Source organism: Neomonachus schauinslandi, chromosome 1 (assembly GCF_002201575.2).
Source record: "Neomonachus schauinslandi chromosome 1, ASM220157v2, whole genome shotgun sequence".
NCBI classification, from domain to species: domain Eukaryota; kingdom Metazoa; phylum Chordata; class Mammalia; order Carnivora; family Phocidae; genus Neomonachus; species Neomonachus schauinslandi.
In genome coordinates, this window is record NC_058403.1 from 78,396,267 (window position 1) to 78,415,340 (window position 19,074).

The window sequence follows — 19,074 nt, forward strand, 5'->3', positions numbered from 1 at the left end:
ATGAGGTTACTCTGCTGTCCTGTAGATTCCTGTCATTGGAAAAAGTGACACTGAGTGTTTCATGTAGTCATTAAGGATATCGAGTCTACTTGATGTCATCAGTAATTGACATTTTGCTGAGTACAAGATCTACCCCTGTAGATCCTATTGTAAGTCACTATAAATCACCCCACCAATTTGAGCCTCAACTTCCTCATTTGTAAAAGAAGAAGGCTGGGCAAGAAGATCTCTCAAGTCCTTCGGCACTTAAAGCTGTACTGATGAATGGACTAAGCCAAATGAATGAATGAGCATAGTCCTGGAGGGCAATCTTCTTATGATTTAACTGGAAATCAGAGCAACAATTTATTACCTCAACAACAGCTCAGGACCACAGTAGCAGGAATGTTCCAAGGGTATCTTGAGTAATCATGACAATAAACACAGTAGATGGGAGCTCTAAGGAGATAGATATTGAAGAGATCAGAGGTAGCAAGGGAGGGGAAGCCTCAGCCTATTTACAAGGAAGAAATTTTACCCTGAATCCTGTCTCTGGTTACATCTGCAAGGTTTCAGGTTCCCCAGACTCTTCTCTTCGGTATACACTGTCCTCAGATCACCCTGTCCATATCTGAACTGTCAGTCTCTTTCCACCCTTCCCTCTACTGAGCGGACCTCCCCACCTTTATTGGGCTAGAAGTCACCTTGACCTGCGGATACAGTGAAGGAGTAAATAGAAGTATCAGCAGTTCCAGAGAGGAACTCGGCCATGTCAGTGCCTGACCGGAAGGGGAACCGTCACAGTCCTGTGGGGAGACAGCATGAGGGTGGGTGTTTATATTAATGCTACCATACCTCATATTATAGCCATTCATAGCCATACGAAGACTTCAGGAAGGTGAGCTCAGGAAAAAATGATAAATTACCAATGGGTATGGAATTCTGATTCCAACATCCAATTCTCAAGTTTTGATATACAACCATCCTTCTCAAAGTGTCAGTCACTTCAGCGAAGCTCCTAAGAATCAGTTCTGACCTATAAGGAACAAAAGGTATTTTCTGCCTCGGTTTGATTTCCCTGCACTCTGGAGAACCTTCCATTCCCTTTCACTGCCTGCCTCTCCCATTGGACCAGCTCTCCACTAGATTCACATGGAGTCCCACCCTGGAAACATATCATGTCCCTTGCAGGCCTGATGTTTGTTCCAGTTAGTCAATGCTCTATAACATACCACCCCAAAACTTAGTGGCATAAGACATTTTTATTATGCTCGCAGATTCTGGTGGATCATGAGTTTAAGATGCCCCACAATGTCTAGGGCCTCAGCTGAGACGACTCAGACATGTGGGAGTGACTCAAATGGCTGAGCACTGCAACAGATTGGGTTGGAGAGTTCACTTGCAGTACAATTCCTCAACTCCTATGTCTGGCCACTTAGCTGGAATAGCTGGAAAGCTGGACTCTGCTGGGACTATCTACCAGAAGCCCTACACCTGGCCTCGCCAGCATGGAAGGGCCATGTCAGACTTCAAAAGATACTTGGTTCCACCAATTCCTAAACCCACTGGGTGTTTCAGAGCACATAGTTAAATGCTCCTTTGCATTCTCCCTGCCAACTTAAGAGTAAATTTTCCAGTCCAATAAATCAGTTACCATTCTTTTCCTGCCTTATAGATTTTCCTGCTACTGTCTACACTCCTATTTGTCCTTGTGCAAACATGGCTTTAAAAACATTTTGCTATTGGGCGCCTGGGTGGCTCAGTTGGTTAAGCGACTGCCTTCAGCTCAGGTCATGATCCCAGGGTCCTGGGATCGAGTCCCACATCGGGCTCCCTGCTCTGCAGGGAGCCTGCTTCTCCCTCTCCCACTCCCCTGCTTGTGTTCCCTCTCTCGCTGTGTCTCTCTCTGTCAAATAAATAAATAAAATCTTAAAAAAAAAAATTTTGCTACTGTTTTAGTGGAATTTGGAGAAAGAGCAGAGATATGTATGTTAATCCCACCATCTTTAATAAAAAATACTACGTTTTCTCCTAAAACATGTATGTATAATGATTGTGAGATTCATCAGACTGATGCTCATGGCATTAGGTGATTCAGTATCACTGTTTTATGCTACTCTATTGTTTGACGATACAACACTTTATTTATCCGTTCTTTTTTAATGAACGTTTGGATCATTCCCAAGGTTTGTTCTTAAAACAATACTACTATGAAACGTCTTGCATATGTCTCTTTGTACACCAGTATGAGAATTTCTCCTAAGAAAGAGCTAAAGAGGAAAAGAGTTTGGTTTATAAATTATCAGCCTCTTCAGCTTTGCCAGATAATGCCAACTTGCTTCCTAAAGTGGTTGAATCAACATGCGCTCCCATCAGCAGTGGATAAGAGCTCTAGGGGCTTTGCACTCCCACTAAACTTCGGCAAAATCAGATTTTTAAATTTCTGCCAATATAGTGGGTTTCAAATAGTTTCTTACCCCCAAAGAAACATTGAATCATCTGAGATTTTAGCGTACACTAAAACCATTGCTTGCAAAATTGCAAATTGCAAAAATTGCAAAAAAAAAAAATGCATCTTTACAATGGAGAGATCTGGCTATCACTTAGTTGAGTGACCAAATTTGGCACCACTAACAGCGGTACCATCTGATATTATGAGTCCCATGATATGATGCAGTATTAACTATATATATTTATCTATGAATAATTCTTGTCAAAGACATTAACCCGAATCTAATCAAGCCCTCGGCAAAATTTCCACATCACAAGAAGTAAAGGGAATTGAATGATAAGGGAAATGATACTATGAGGAAATAGGCAAATCCAGAATATGGGACTCTCCCTATCTGTCTGGGTGTCTTTAGCAAGTCAATATCATAGAGGAGGAAGAAAACAGTTTTTTATTAAGTAAGACTAAAATGATGTAACAAAACATACACTTTGATTAAATCTTAAATGGGACAAAAGACTATAAAAGAGAAATTTGGGGATGAATTTTGGAATGCTTGGGAAAACTTGAAACTTGACTAGATAAAAAATGATATTAATGGATTCTTGTTAATTTACTCAGGTGTAAAAATATAAATATTAATAAATTTAGTAATCAAAACAATATGATTATCAATTTAAGCTTACTCTAGGGTGTTTATACATATACAAATGTAACTAAAATTTGCCATATTTGCTTTAGCAATGGTTAGATCTAGATAATGCACAGAGGATATACTGGGGATGATTACACTGTTCTTTCCATTTTGTGTGTGTGTTTGAAATCTTAAATATTATAATTTTAGAAAAAGTATACCTTGTATTTTTTATTGTGGTGAAACATATATAACATAAAAATGACCATTTTAATCATTTTTAAGTGTATAGTTAAGTGGCTTTGAGTACATTCACAGTGTTTACGGAGGTATAACCTTTTTAATCAAGCTCACTGGGGTATAACTTACATGCAACAAAATGCACACATTTTAAGTATATGATGGAGCGAGTTTTTTTTTTTTTAAAGGTTTATTTATTTGAGAGAGAGAGAGCACGAGCAGAGGGAGAGGGAGAAGCAGACTTCCCACTGAGCAGGGAGCCCGATGCAGGGCTCGATCCCAGGACCCTGGGATCATGACTTGAGCCGAAGGCAGACGCTTAACGACTGAGCCACCCAGGCGCCCCGATGGAGCGAGTTTTGAAAAATGTATACTCCCATGTAGCAACCACTGCTTCAAAAAAACAGATTATCCTCGGGTGCCTTTGCCGTCCATCCTCCCTTGCCACCACCTATGCAGTAATCAGTGATTTGATTTCTATCATTATAAAATAGTTCTATCTGATTTACACCTTCATATAAATGGAATCATACAGTATTTACATTTCTGGGTCAATATAACATTCACTCGACATAACATGTTTTAGATCGAGCTATGCTGTTGCAAATACCAGAAATTTGTTCCTTTTAATTGCTGAGTGGTAGTCTATTGCATGACTGAATCTACAACAGTATGGTTATCCATTTATCTGTAGTGGAAGATTTGGGTTATTTTCAGTTTGTGGCTATTATGAACTATGGATAAATCAGAAATGAACATTTGTTGTGCTGGTCTCAGCTTATTGATAGTGATGCTCTTCTCTAGGAATACCTGAGGTATGTTCCTGAGCCCACATTACTTGGAGGAAGCCCCCACAGATATTTCCCCAACCAGGGTCAGTGTTGTGGCTGGACCAGCCCCTGTGGTTCTTATTATAATTACAGGACACACTTGAGCAGAACCCATCAGGGAATTCTGGCGAACAAGATTTACGACTCACAGGTCCTGGAGGGTAAACAGCACACCCTAAGTCCACACAGCAAGGGAATTGGGTGGCAGCTGGGGTTGCAGGATGGAGAGAGAGAGAGAGAATAGGCCTGGGGCTCTGCCTTTATTAGGGTCCCAGGGTAAGGATGTCTAGAATTTCAATGGTTCACTCTTTAATGGCTAATTTAAAGCATAGAAGGGACGTAGGGTATAGGAAGGGAGAAATGAGTCACTCAAGTGGTCAGTTATTTAGTTTCCCCAGGGCTTTCTGAGAGAACTTCATGGGTGCGGGCAGCCCAATTTTTTATCTGGTTGTTTTGCTAGTAGTTGTGTCATACAGCTGGTGATGTGTTTATTCAAGATGGAGGATTTTGAAATGGATGTCATGGCCATCAATAGCTTAATGTCAGACACTTAAACTAAAATTAAAAAGCTTAATGTCAGAGACTTACAAGACAACATTCACATACAACTCTTTTTGTAGCACTTTTCCTTTTCTCTGGGTTGTATGGTAAATGCATGTTTATTTTTTTTTTTAATAAGAGGCTACTGAACCGCTTTTCTATAGTGGTCATACCATTTTTACATTCCTAACAACAAAATCGGAGTGTTCCAGTTGCTCCGTATTCTCAGCAACACTTGGCATTGTCAGACTGTTTTAGCCATTCTGGTGCTTATGAAGTGGGTATTCTTCATGATTTTTCTTTCTTTCTTTCTTTCTTTTTTTTTTTTTATAGATGGGTGGGGGAGGGGCAGAGGGAGAGGAGAGAGAGAATCTTAGGCAGGCTCCATGCCCAGTGCAGAGACCTAGGTGGGGCTCAACACGGGGCTGGATCCCAGGACCTTGAGATCCTGACCTGAGCTGAGACCAAAAGTTGGAGGCTCAGCTGACTGAGGCACCCAGGCACCCCCATGATTTTAACTTCTAGTCCTCTGATATTAATGATGTTGAGTATATTTTCATGAATTTATTGGACATTCATATATCTTTGTGAAGTATCTGTTCATATTTCGTCCCTTCTAAAAAAAATAAGGTTATTTGTCTTATTGAGTTGTGAGGGTTCTAATGTGTATGTCTAATTCTGGATTCCCTATTCTAATCTATTAACCTATACGACTGTCCTCCTATCAATACCACACTGTCTTGATTTCGATAGCCAAATAATAAGTCTTGAAATCTCCAACTTAGTCCTTTTTTACCAAAATTGTTTTGGCTATTCTAGGTCTTTTGCATTTCCAAATAAATTTTAAAATCAGCTTGTCAAATTCTACAAAAAGCCCTGGTGAGATCTTGGTGGAAATTAAATTGAATCTATAGATCTGTTTGAGAAGAATTGCCACCTTAACTATATTGAAACTGCCAATCCATGAACCTGGTATATCTCACCATTTACTTAGATTTTTTAAATTTATCAACATGTTTTGTAATTTTAAGGATTTATTTATTTATTTGAGAGAGAGAGAGCATACATGTCCACGGGCGTGAGTAGGGGGAGAGACAGAGGGAGAGAATCTTTCAAGGAGACTCCCCACTGAGCAGGGTCCAACATGGGGCTTGAACCCATGACCCATGAGATCATGACCTGAGCCGAAACCAAGAGTCAGATGCTTAACCTGCTGAGCCACCCAGGTGCTCCAACATGTTTTATGATTTTAAACATAGAGCCTTTAAATAGTTTGATGTTATTACAAATTATATTTTTTAAATGTCATCTCATTGTGGTTTTAGTTTTAATTTCCTAAATTACTAATAAGAATAGTAATTTTTTCATATATTAACCAATTATATATTCTTTCATACTTTTGTTCAATTTTTATAGGACTATTTTTTAGTTCTTTATGTCTTCTGGATACTAATTCTTTGTCATCAATGATATGTGGTGTAAATAAATTCTTCCAATTTGTGGCTTGTCCCTTTTACCTTCTTTAGGGGTATTTTCTGATTAATAGAAGATTTTGATATTACTATGATGAGATTAAAAATATTTTTCTCCATCGTTTAAGCCTATTGAGTCTTGTTTATAAAATCCTTTCTTATCCACATATTTTTTTTCTAAAAATTTAAGATTTTCTCTTTCATATTTAAGTCTCTAATTTTGTTAGACTAAACTTATGTGTATGATGCAAGGAAGGGATTCAATTTCATGGTTTTTAAAATCTATATAACCAATTATCCCAGCACCAGTTATTGGATTATCCATTATTTTCCCATTGATCTGTGAAGCAGCCTTCATTATGAATGAAATTTTCATATACGCATGGGTTCATATCTGATTCCATTTCTTTGTCCATTCCTGAATTAAACCACATTGTCTTAATTACTATCAATTTATAATAAGTCTTATTACCTGGAAGGACAAATTCTCCAACCAGGTTCTTTTTTCAGAGAATCTTGACTCTTCTCAGCCCTTCACTCTTCCATAGCAATGTTAGAATCAGCCTGTCAAGTTCCATGGAAACCTTTTTGGGATTGAAATCACATTGACTCTGTAGATCAATTTGAGATTTTTTTTAATAAAAATTTTTTTATGATTTTGATTTTTATAATACTCTCTGTCCACAAACCATGTCTTATTTTGAATCTCATCTTTTGATTTCCAGCAAGCAACCCAATGTCAGGCCCGGAGGAGAAACTCAACATATTTTGTTGAATGGATTATTAAAGAGTGGGGGTAAATCTACCTAAAATCTCTGATTGGTCTTCACCACTGCTTTGCTACCTGGTAGTCTTATTTGCAGTGCCACATCTCCAGGATTCCCCAACAAGGGTATAGTAGCTCAGTGAACAGACAGAGAGCATGAAGAAAGGGTAAGGATTTCCAGATGATTCCCACAGGAGCTTCTTGCAACACAGTATTTCTGTTGCCTACCTCTAGCCAACCTTTATGCATTACTTGTGTAGCAAGCCTGTCTCAGCAAGCATGACCAGTTTAGTTACTGTGTGTTTCATAGGAATTGAGGAAAGGATGGTTTGGGGGCTATCAAAAACAATTTAAACAAAGCAAAGGTTTTCCATTGTATTTAATAGTCAGGAAAACTACCAGAATCACTTTTGTTTCCCCTGTTAGAAGAAGGTGACTAAGTAAGATGTTCATCTGAACCCCATGACAAATTGAGCTTTTATAGGTTTTAATACAAGGCAGCTTTAAGAAAGGATTAGTAAAGTTATTCCATAGCATTTTACATCAATGAATATAGTTTGAATTCATCATCAGTTTTCCTACTAGACACTGAGTTGTGACATAGTAATATAAACAATGTAACAAAAGCATTCAAAACAAACAAAAAAGACTTTTTTGCATATCAGAAAAATAAGCTATCAAATTTATGATCACTTAGGAGAAGGTTCTTCCCCTAATAACATTGTTAGTGGCTCAGGAAAAATCACCACAACATAAAGGAGGCAACAGAAATATATTCCCTTCCAAGCATTTCTAGCCTTCAACCTTAGAAATAAGCACTACACTAATTAGAAGCTACCAGACATTCTTCAGTGAGAAACATTTATTTCTCACTTAATCCTTTTACATTTAAGAAGAGGGGCTCAAGGGGCACCCGGGTGGCTCAGTCGGTTAAGCATCTGCCTTCAGTTCAGATCATGATCTCTGGGTCCTGGGATCGAGCCCCGTGTTGGGCTCCCTGCTCAGCGAAAAGTCTGTTTCTGCCTCTGCCCCCCACTCATGCACTCTCTCTCTTTCTCTCTCTCTCTCAAATAAATAAAATCTTAAAAAAAAAGAAAAAGAAGAGACACTTAAATGTTGTTTTCCCACAGAGCTTTATAAAGAAACTTTCATGGAGAGCTTTGGGTCCCTCAGTGCCTTCTATCACTGCAGACAGTCCTGTGGGAAGGGAATGGCTAGCAGGCTGAGGACCCCAGACATTCCACCTTCTAATTCTTGAACTTCCCATAACCCCGACAAATTCTAGGACTTCAGATTCTCTCATCATGGCAGCCTTACCAATTTCTCTTGCTTGATTTCATGTTTGATTTCAGGAAGATTTTGCTCAGAAACAGGAAATCATTAAGCAAGTGCTGACTTCGAAGGGAAACAGGGATATAAAAAGGATGTTTACCCAGTAGAGAAGGAAACCAGGCTCAGTGATTAACTGACAAAGGGAACTGGGCCTCTGGTTAATATGGCCAACTGACTCTACTATAAATACTTCCTGTTCCTTTCTGAGAAACTAAAAGTGACCTAAAAATTTACTTGGATAGACTAAAAAGCAAATCAGAAACCTCATAATTGAAGAACCAGGCTCCTATCAACTGTGATCAACTCCTAAAATCTCTTCACAAACAGGCACCGGTCAGCCTTACAAGATATTTTCATAAGACTCATACTTATATAAATTCCAAATACTTTCTCCGCATCCCCGCCAATGAGATACCACCTCACACCAGTCAGAATGGCTAAAATTAACAAGTCAGGAAATGACAGATGTTGGCGGGGATGCGGAGAAAGGGGGAACCCTCCTACACTGTTGGTGGGAATGTAAGCAGGTGCAGCCACTCTGGAAAACAGTATGGAGGTTCCTCAAAAAGTTGAAAATAGAGCTACCATATGATCCAGCAATTGCACTACTGGGTATTTACCCCAAAGATACAAAAGTAGGGATCCGAAAGGGTACGTGCACCCCGACGTTTATAGCAGCAATGTCCACAATAGCCAAACTGTGGAAAGAGCCAAGATGTCCATCGACAGATGAATGGATAAAGAAGATGTGGTATATATATACAATGGAATATTATGCAGCCATCAAAAGGAATGAGATCTTGCCATTTGCAATGACATGGATGGAACTGGAGGGTGTTATGTTGAGCGAAATAAATCAAACAGAGAAAGACATGTATCATATGACCTCACTGATATGAGGAATTCTTAATCGCAGGAAACAAACTGAGGGTTGCTGGAGTGGGGGGTGGGGTGGGAGGGATGGGGTGACTGGGTGATAGACACTGGGGAGGGTATGTGCTCTGGGAAGCGCTGTGAATTGTGCAAGACTGTTGAATCTCAGATCTGTACCTCTGAAACAAATAATGCAATATATGTTAAGAAAAAAAAAAAAAGAAGAAGAAGAAGAAGGTAGCAGGAGGGGAAGAATGAAGGGGGGGAAATCGGAGGGGTAGACGAACCATGAGAGACGATGGACTCTCAAAAACAAACTGAGGGTTCTAGAAGGGAGGGGGGTGGGAGGATGGGTTAGCCTGGTGGTGGGTATTGAGGAGGGCACATTCTGTATGGAGCACTGGGTGTTATGCACAAACAATGAATCATGGAACACTACATCTAAAACTAATGATGTAATGTATGGGGATTAACATAAGAATAAAAAAAAATTCCAAATACTTCACGCCCCTCCCCCCGCTACCCACAATATCATCCCTCAATATACAGATAGCCCTGTGTTAAAATAACTCAGAGTAGATTATGGAAATGTAAGATGATGAAATAAATTCATTAGAAGGCAGTAATTCTCAATACAGAGATAACATCCAAAGAGTCCCTTCAATGAAACAGATTTCATGGGAAGAAGTGGGCTTCTATTAACGTCAAGTATCCAATGGTGAAGGTCACAAATGAGTTTCCCTATTGAACTGATATACACACCATTTCTCGAGAGTACAGCGTTAGTATGATAGGATAGAGATGTGTATAAATCCTACGTCTGTTCTCTGTGAGCAGAGGCTGAGACACCCACCTAACACACACTCACACTTCTCCTCTTACCTGGCTCATCATACACTCCAACTGAATGAAACAGCAAAAACTAGGCTATGATTATGTCCTAGATTTATAATTCTAATGTAGAAATATCTCTAGAATTGAGTCTTTCCTCCTCAACTCAATCACTACTGCTTTTGTCTTCACTTGCTGGGACTCATAACAAAGAGCCTCTAATCTGGTCTTTCAACAGCAATAATGCCAGCAAGTGACCTTAATACAGTGCCAGTCTGATCGTATTATGCTCCTGCTTAAAAGATTTTGGTTGGCTTCCCGTCACCAAAGATGAAATCCAAACACTTTCCACCTACTAGTCTCTTTTCCTGAGCTTGCCACACCCAACTTCATCTCTGGTCTTTTCTCTTACATATATTTCTTTCCAGTCACAATGAATTTCTCACCTTGCCTTATCAGCCTATTTATGCGTTTTTGACTTTGTGTCTGCTCTTCACTCCTTTTGGAATGTCCTCCCTTACTCCTCAGTTTAGTAAATTCCTTCTCATTTTTTTTTTAAAGATTTTACTTATTTATTTGACACAGAGAGATATAGCGAGCTATAAGCAGGGAGAGTGGGAGAGGGAGAAGCAGGCTTCTTAAAAGCACTCCCTGTCTTCAGTCATGAAGAAAAGGAGCATTGGGTGGAACTCAGGTGTAACAGAGATTGAAGATATTTATAAGTAGTAACCTGATCAAAGATGAGATAAAGATTTATCTTTATACAGCAGGGAGAGTGGGAGAGGGAGAAGCAGGCTTCCCACTGAGCAGGGAGCCTGATGCGGGGCTCGAACCCAGGACCCTGGGATCATGACCTGAGCCGAAGGCAGACGCTTAACGACTGAGCCACCCAGGCGCCCCTCCTTCTCATTTTTTTAAGACCTAGTTCAAATGTTATCCCCAAAGCTCAATGCACTTCCTGACCTTTGTGAGAGCCTAAAGCCTTCTTAACTTTGAACCACATTTTATTATTTTTTATAGAAACAATTATTACGATAAAGGGAAATTATGAGTTTATATGTCTATCTTCCCTCTAGGTAAGTGCTGTCCAGTAGAACTTTCTGAATGATGGTAATGTTCTTTTGTGTTGTCCAATAAGGTATATGTAGCTATTGGTACTTGAAATGTGGTTAGTGTGACAGAATAACCAAATTATTTTATTTTATTTTATTTTATTTTATTTTATTTGAATTTAACTTTAAAAAGCCACATGTGGCTAGTGGCTACAAAGTTGGACAACACAGTTCTACTCTGTCCACCACAGATCCTGCCTAATAGTAGGTGATCAATACATTTTTGTTAAATGGCGAAATGGATCAATGGGAATAATATCAATATTTTACATTTCAAGGCCACCTCTCGATTATACATGCCTTCTAGCCCGGAAGAATAGAAGGCTTCCCAAATGTATCTAGGAGGCACCTGAAAGTCATAGTACTCATTTCAGAACCCAGTGAAATTGATATATTTAATTTAATTATGTAACTCAAGAATCAGGAAATGTTATCATATTATATCCCCCAAATCATACATGGAGTATTTTAAAGATCACTTCTTAGCAGGATAAACCCTCTAACCAAAATTATGAAAAACTTGAAACTGAGAGTTTGAATGAAAACACTTGATCTCAGAGGTGTTCTTCAACAATTACATGTTTATTTCCAGGACAGCATCCAGGAACTTGCTGCGCTCTGTCTTTAGAAAACATGGATGGAGAACTGAGTTTATCTGACAGTTGACATTGGTGGTGGGAAGATGGTTTCTAAAGGATAAGAAATGCTAGCAACAATAATAAATGACCCCAGACTTTTCATAACACAATAAATCTTAACAAAACAAAAGTTTATTTCTTGCACATGTCACAATCTGATGTAAGTTGGGGAGCTTTGTAAGGAGGCTCTCCTCCAAAGGTGGCTCAGGGAAGCAGGGTCCTTTCATCCTGTGACTCTCATTATTCATCATTAACATTTGGCCTCCGCTCTCCCCGTGGAAGGAGAGTCCAGTGTGTGTGAAGGCACGTCGGACACTTCATTACTTCAGCCTGGAAGTGATACCCATCTCTGCTCCTTTGGCCAGACCTAGTCATGGAGCCAGCCTAACTACTGGGAAATACAGAAGAACATGCAAATATCAGGCCATTCCAGTAGTCCATGTCACAATGCTTAAGGCAATAGCCAAATCTATTAGAATTACCCTTAACAATCTTTTTTAAGAATTTTGAGTATACACAAAATAGTTGCCATCAGTAGCTATACTGAGTGAAAAATATCTATCTTTATAGAATGGATAATACTCAACCTCAGGAGAAACTCACATCTAAGAAAGATAAGTGAACAGCAAAGGAAACAACAGGTTCTCACTTCAGTTCTCATGTTCACTGCGGGAACCATAATTCCCTACACCTTTTGAAGCCATCTCTCTCGATAAATGCAGGTTTGTTTGTTTTTTTATGAGACTGCTCTATCGTAGGAAAAGATGGGGTGGAATGATACATTCTTTTGTTAAATAGAGGAATCAGGACAAATCTTTATCTCATCTTTGATCAGGTCACTACATATAAATATCTTCAATCTCTGTTACACCTGAGTTCCACCCAATGCTCCTTCTCTCCGTGACTGAAGACAGGGAGTAAGCTCTTGCCTGGGCTGCTTCACAATTTCCAATTCCAGAGAAAACACTCACTTGTTGAAAGCAGTTTGGCATGCGGACATTTACAGCATTGTATTATTCCTCACAGTGTTACCCATCATGAAATTATTCTCTGAGAGAAAGTTTTCCAGGGTGGGAAAGCAACTCAGTAGAACTTTTCATTTGAATACCAGAGTTCGTGCTTCCTTTTTTTGTGGCTGTGATTTTGTCATGAGTAAGGAAGACAGTAAGATCTTTGTCTTCAGGATTCAGATGTAATATATTCCTATTTACCACAATAAATGTGCCTGCCAAGTAAACAAGACTATGAACCAGATAATATCTTCCTGCCAATAAGTCAAAAGGAACATGTGAATCTGAGAAAGAGCTGCTACTTCAATTTTTTTTTCTACCTCAACTCTTAACTAAGCCCTGACTCGCCCTTTGCTAGACCTCAGCTAGTCAACACCTGTGTGTACACAGGACCAGAATATTAAGGAAGTTTTCTACAAACTCAAATTAGGAAAACAGTTACGCTTTCATAAAGCCTGGGTTTTATAGTTTACTCTGTTAACAACATTGTTCAAACTCATCTGTGAGTCTGTGAGGCCTTCTCCTCATCTCCATCCTCCAGCTGTCATTAATACTCAGCCAACCAGCCCAGTGTGGCGATTTCCAAGTTTTTTGGGCTCTGACACCATTCCCCAAAATAGTCAATAGTCAGGCATTTTGCCCTGTCTCTATACACAACTGCCAACATGTCTCATTTCTAGGTATAAATATTACTGTAACAAATCACTGTGACACCCTGCTGTGAACTAAAGATTTGTATCCCCTCCCCAAATTTCATTTATTATTGAAGCTTCATGGCTAATGTGTTGGCATTTGGAGGTGAGGCCTTTGCGAGGTAATTAGGTAGAGCCCTCATGAATGGGATCAGTGCCCTTATAAGAAGAGACCCGAGGGAGATGATCACTCTTTGTCCACCAAGTAAGACCCAACCAGAAGACAGCCATCTGCAAACCAGGAAGAGAGTCTTCACCAGAACTGGACTGTGCTGGCACCCTGATCTTAGAATTCCCTGCCTCCAGACTAGGAAATAAATTTCTATTTTGTTAGTCACCCAGTCTATGATATCCTACTATAGCAGCCCAGACTGACTAAGGAACATCCACATAATGGAACAGTATACATCCATATAAAAATCACATTTACAAGGGCACTTGGGTGGCTCAGTCAGTTAAGTGACCAACTCTTGGTTTTGGCTCAGGTCATGATCTCAGGGTGGTGAGATCAAGCCCCACTGAGCACGGATTCTCTCCTTCTCCCTCTGCCCCTCTCCTCCCCTCCACCCACCCAGTGCTCTGGCTGTCTCTAAAAAAAAAAAAAAAAAATTCACATTTACAAACTATATTTTATGACATTCAACTTATCTGAGAAAGCAGGGCAAACGTTGGATATTCTTTATGGTCCCAATTTTTTTAACAACAAATTAACAACCTAAAATTTACAATGTCCAGAATTCAACCAAGCATTACTAGGTCTATGAAGAAGAAAAAACAGACTCCTAAGCAGAAGAAAAATTAGTCACTATAAAACAATGCAGAAATACCAGAGATGGTGGAGCAAGATGACAAGGACATGAAAACAGCTATTATAAATATGCTTCATATTCTCAATGATATAAAGGAAAACAACATAATGAAATAAATGCAAAGCATAAAAAACAAACAAACATCTAGAAATTGGAAAATACAATAGCTGCAATGAAACTTTGGTTGTAGGTACTTTTGCCATAAGCATCTTTGCCACATTTTTGCTACAAGCCTTTTCAGCACATAACTAATTGGCCTTAAGGCAATTTTGCAGTAAAAGATAAAAAATTAAATCGTTGACAGTTTGCGTATTATTAAGCAAAAGAAGCCGATCTGAGAAGGCTACCTACTGCTGTATGATTCCAACCATATGGCATTCTGGAAATGGGAAAATTGTGGAGACAGTAGAAAGATCAGTGATTGCCAGGATTTAGAGTCAAGGGATGATTAGGTGGAGCAGAGGATTTTTAGGGCAGTGAAAATACTCCATAGGATACTGTAGTGAATACATAACGAATGTTACATTTTTTAAAAGGATGATAACAAATAATATTATACATTTGTCTAAACCCACAGAATATGCAACACCAAGGGTGAGCCCTAATGTAAACTATGAACTCTGCATAATAATGATGTGTCAATGTAAGTACATCAGTTGTAACAAATGTACCACTCTGGTGGAGGATGTTAATTCGGGAGGCTGGGCAAGTGTGGCCGGGAGTATATGGGAATTCTCTGCACCTTCCTCTCAATTTTTTTTTTAATGACCTAAAGATTTGAGCAGGAACTTCACAACGGAATATATAGAAATACACATTATGCACATTAAAAAAAAATTTTTAGGGGCGCCTGGGTGGCTCAGTCATTGAGCATCTGCCTTCGGCTCGGGTCATGATCCTGGGGTCCTGGCATTGGGCCCCACATTGGGCTCCCTGCTCAGCATGGAGTCTGCTTCTCCCTCTCCCCCTCCCCCTGCTTGTGTTCCCTCTCTCGCTGTGTCTCTCTCTGTCAAATAAATAAAATCTAAAAAAAATAAAATAAAAATTAAAAAAATAATAAAAAAATTTTTAATCTCATTTGTCATCAGGGAAATATACATCAAAACCAACATGAAATCTCACTTCACATTCACTAAAATAGCTAAAAGTAAAACAGAATGAAAATAATAAGTGTTGGCAAGGATGTGAAGCATCTGGAACTCTCCGAGGCTGCCAGTAGAAATATAAAATGGTACAGTTACTTTGGAAAAGACTTTGACAGCTTCTTTAAAAGTTAAATTTTCCCTATACCATTTGGCCCATAAATTCTACTTCGAGGTATTTACTCAAGAAAAATAGCAACATATGCCCACAAAAAGAGCTGTACAAACTGCTCATAGCTGATTTTTTCATAATAGCCAAATACTGGAAAAACCCCAAATGTCCATCAATGGCTAAACAAATTGTGCTCCATCCATACAATGGAATATTACTGAGCCATGAAAACAAGCTGCCGATGTGTGAAGCAACGTGAATGATTGGGTTGGGTAAGACTGTCTTGAGTCTGAACCTCAGCACTGCTTATTTACGTAAGAAGCCTTCAGCTATTGTTCCCATGAGAATAGTTCCCTTTGCAAGAAAATGTTATGTGGAAAGCCCAAATTCTTATTGGAGCCTCTAACACTTTGCTGCTGGATAAAAGCCAGTTCTCATGTCTTTATTAGTTTTGTTTTACTTGAGTTCATTTTTTGGTTTTGGTTTTGGGGTCTTTTGAGGGATGGGTCAGCATTTTTAACTCAAAACTTGATTTTCTATATCATAACTCAGGACTTAATATGTTTCTCTAATAGTATGAGCTTTAGTTCAAAATAGCTTTTCACTTTATTGCTAGGTTTGATGCTTCCAATAATTTATAACTGTGTATCACCTTCAATTATAAGCTTATTTCTTTTTTGGTTATTTAATTTATTAGTTTAGTTTCTAAATGAAATGGCACCTTCTTAGCAGTCACATCTGGAAAATGCTGAGGGTTTCTTTTTTTTTTCCCCTTTCTTGGTGAAGGTTGGGGAGAGGTGAGTGGATGGTGGTAGTTTGCTCTTAAAAATAAGGTTTAGGGGGTGCCTCGGTGGCTCAGATGGTTGGGCATCTGCCTTCAGCTCAGGTCATGATCTCCAGGTCCTAGGATTGAGCCCCATGTCAGGTTCCCAGCTGAAGCAGGGAGGCTGCTTCTCCCTCTCCCTCTGCCTCTCTCCCGCTTGTGCTCTCTGTCTCTTTCTCTCTCTCTCTCTCAAATGAATAAATAAAATCTTAAAAAAAAAAAAAAGGGTTTGGGAGGCTCACCTGGGTGGCTCAGTCAATTAGGCATCCAGCTCTTGATGTTGGCTCTGGTCATGATCTAGGTCCTGGGATCCAGCTCTGTGGTCAGTGGGGAGTCTGCTTGAGGATTCTCTCTCTCCCTTTCCCTCTGCCCATCCCCCTGCTTGTTCTCTCTTGCTTTCTCTCTCTCTCAAATAAATAAATACATCTTTATTTTTTTTCTTAAATTTTATTCTATTATGTTATGTTAGTCACCATACAATACATCATTAGTTTTTGATGTGGTGATCCATGATTCATTGTTTTCACGTAACACCCAGTGCTCCATGCAGTACGTGCCCTCCTTAATACCCATCACCGAGCTAACCCATCCCCCCACCCTCCCCCCTAAAACCCTCAGTTTGTTTCTCAGAGTCCATAGTCTCTCATGGTTCATCTCCCCCTCCGATTTCCCCCCTTCATCTTTCCCTTCCTTCATAAGTGAAACCGTATAATTGACTTTCTCTGCTTGACTTATTTCACTTAACATAATCTCCTCCAGTCCCACCCATGTTGATGTAAAGGTTGGGTATTCATCCTTTCTGATGGCTGAGTATATTCCATTGTATATATGGACCACATCTGCTTTATCCATTCATCTGTTGAAGGGCATCTCGGCTCTTTCCACAGTTTGGCTATCGCGGTCATTGCCACTATGAACATTTGGGGTGCATATGGCCCTTCTTTTCACTACATCTGTGTCTTTGGGGTAAATACCCAGTAGTGCAATTGCTGGGTCATAGGGTAGCTCTATTTTTAATTTTCTGAGGCACCTCCACACCGTTTTCCAAAGTGGCTGTAGCAACTTGCATTCCCACCAAAAGTGTAAGAGGGTTCTCTTTCTCCACATCCTCGCCAACATTTGTTGTTTCTTGCCTTGTCCATTTTTGCCATTCTAACTGGTGTAAGGTGATATCTCGGTGTGGTTTTGATTTGAATTTCCCTGATGGCTAATGATACAGCACAGCAGGCCCCTCCCCGGGGAAGACAGGCTGGGAAAACAAGAGGCCAGCAATCCTACGGTCCCTAGAAAACAGGTAAATCTTTAAAAAAAAATAATAAAGTTTGGGCCCCTTGGTCGCTCAGTCATTTAAGCATCCAACTCTTGATTTCGGCTCAGGTCATGATCTCAGGGTTGTGAGATCAAGCCGTGCCTCAGGCTCTGCAATGGGCATGGAGCCTGCCTAAGATTCTTCCTCTCCCTCTGCCCCTCCACCACCCCCTCTCCAAAAACTAAAAATTAAAAAAAAAAAAGGTTTGTTTTTTCAGTTTATATGTGATACTTGCTTATTATAGAAAACTGTTGTATTTCCCTCTTTCCCCACATTTTGGAAGCACTCTTTCCTGCAGATCTCCCATCAAAAGTGATTCAAGTGGGACTAACTCCATGCACGCATTTCCTCCCACTCCTCCATTACTAACAACAGAAGTGGGCATGTGCTTATTAGAACAAGGTAGCCATGTGACCTAACAAGGGTAATCACAAACTGCAGGGCGTTTTGTTTTTGTTTTAATTGAAATATAGTTGGCACACCATGTTACATTAGCTTGAGATGTCAGGCGTAGTGATTCCATGATGCTCTATGCTATGCTGTGCTCACCACAAGTGGAGCTCCCATCTGTCGCCGTACAACAGTACCATTGACTCTATTCCCTGTGCTATGCCTTTCATCCCATGACTTACCCATTCTGTGACTGGAAGGCTGTCCCTCACACTCCATTTCCCTCACGCTGCCCATCCTCCCACCCCCTTCCCTCCGGCAACCACAAGTTTGTCCTCAGGAGTGTCTGACATACAGGCATCAGAAGAGTGAAACTTTCTTCAGTTCTGGGATACAGAGCTATGAGAATACAGAAGTAGAGATCTTTTTCAGCCGTCTTCTCTGGTCTCACAAAAGAAGCCATCTGTATCAAGGAAAAATGTTATTGATACACAAAAAGCCACAGAGATGAGATGAAATGAGAGGACAGTTAGACTCATCACCATGTCATTGGAGCCCCTGGATCCAGACTGAAGTGTGCTCTATCCCTGGGATTTTTGGTTACGTGGCTGATAAATTTTTATTTTTGCTCATACTTGTTGGAGTTGGGTTTCTGTTGCTTGTAACCGAGAGTCGACAATGAAACAGAAAAGTATAAAAGGGAAAAACAAGTACTGTTAATTCCACCATCAAAAGACTACTGGATTTTTCTGGTATTTTTGTGCATTTGATGCCAATCGTTTTCCATGCATACTAATAATCATATACCACAATTCTATATCCTTTTTTAAAAAACTTAACATAATTATGGAAGCATTTCTTGGGTACTTCAAAATTATTTGCAAATATCATTGTTCATGGATATCTCATCATGCAACCATGCTATAATTATGACCATCCCTCCATTATTGGATACTTAACTTGTTTCCAATTTTTCTCCATTATGAATTATACTACAATAAATATCTTTGTACCCAGAGATTTTTTCCTGCATTTAGGATTATTTCCTTCATATATAATCTCAGGAATTCAATTACTGTGCAAAACATATG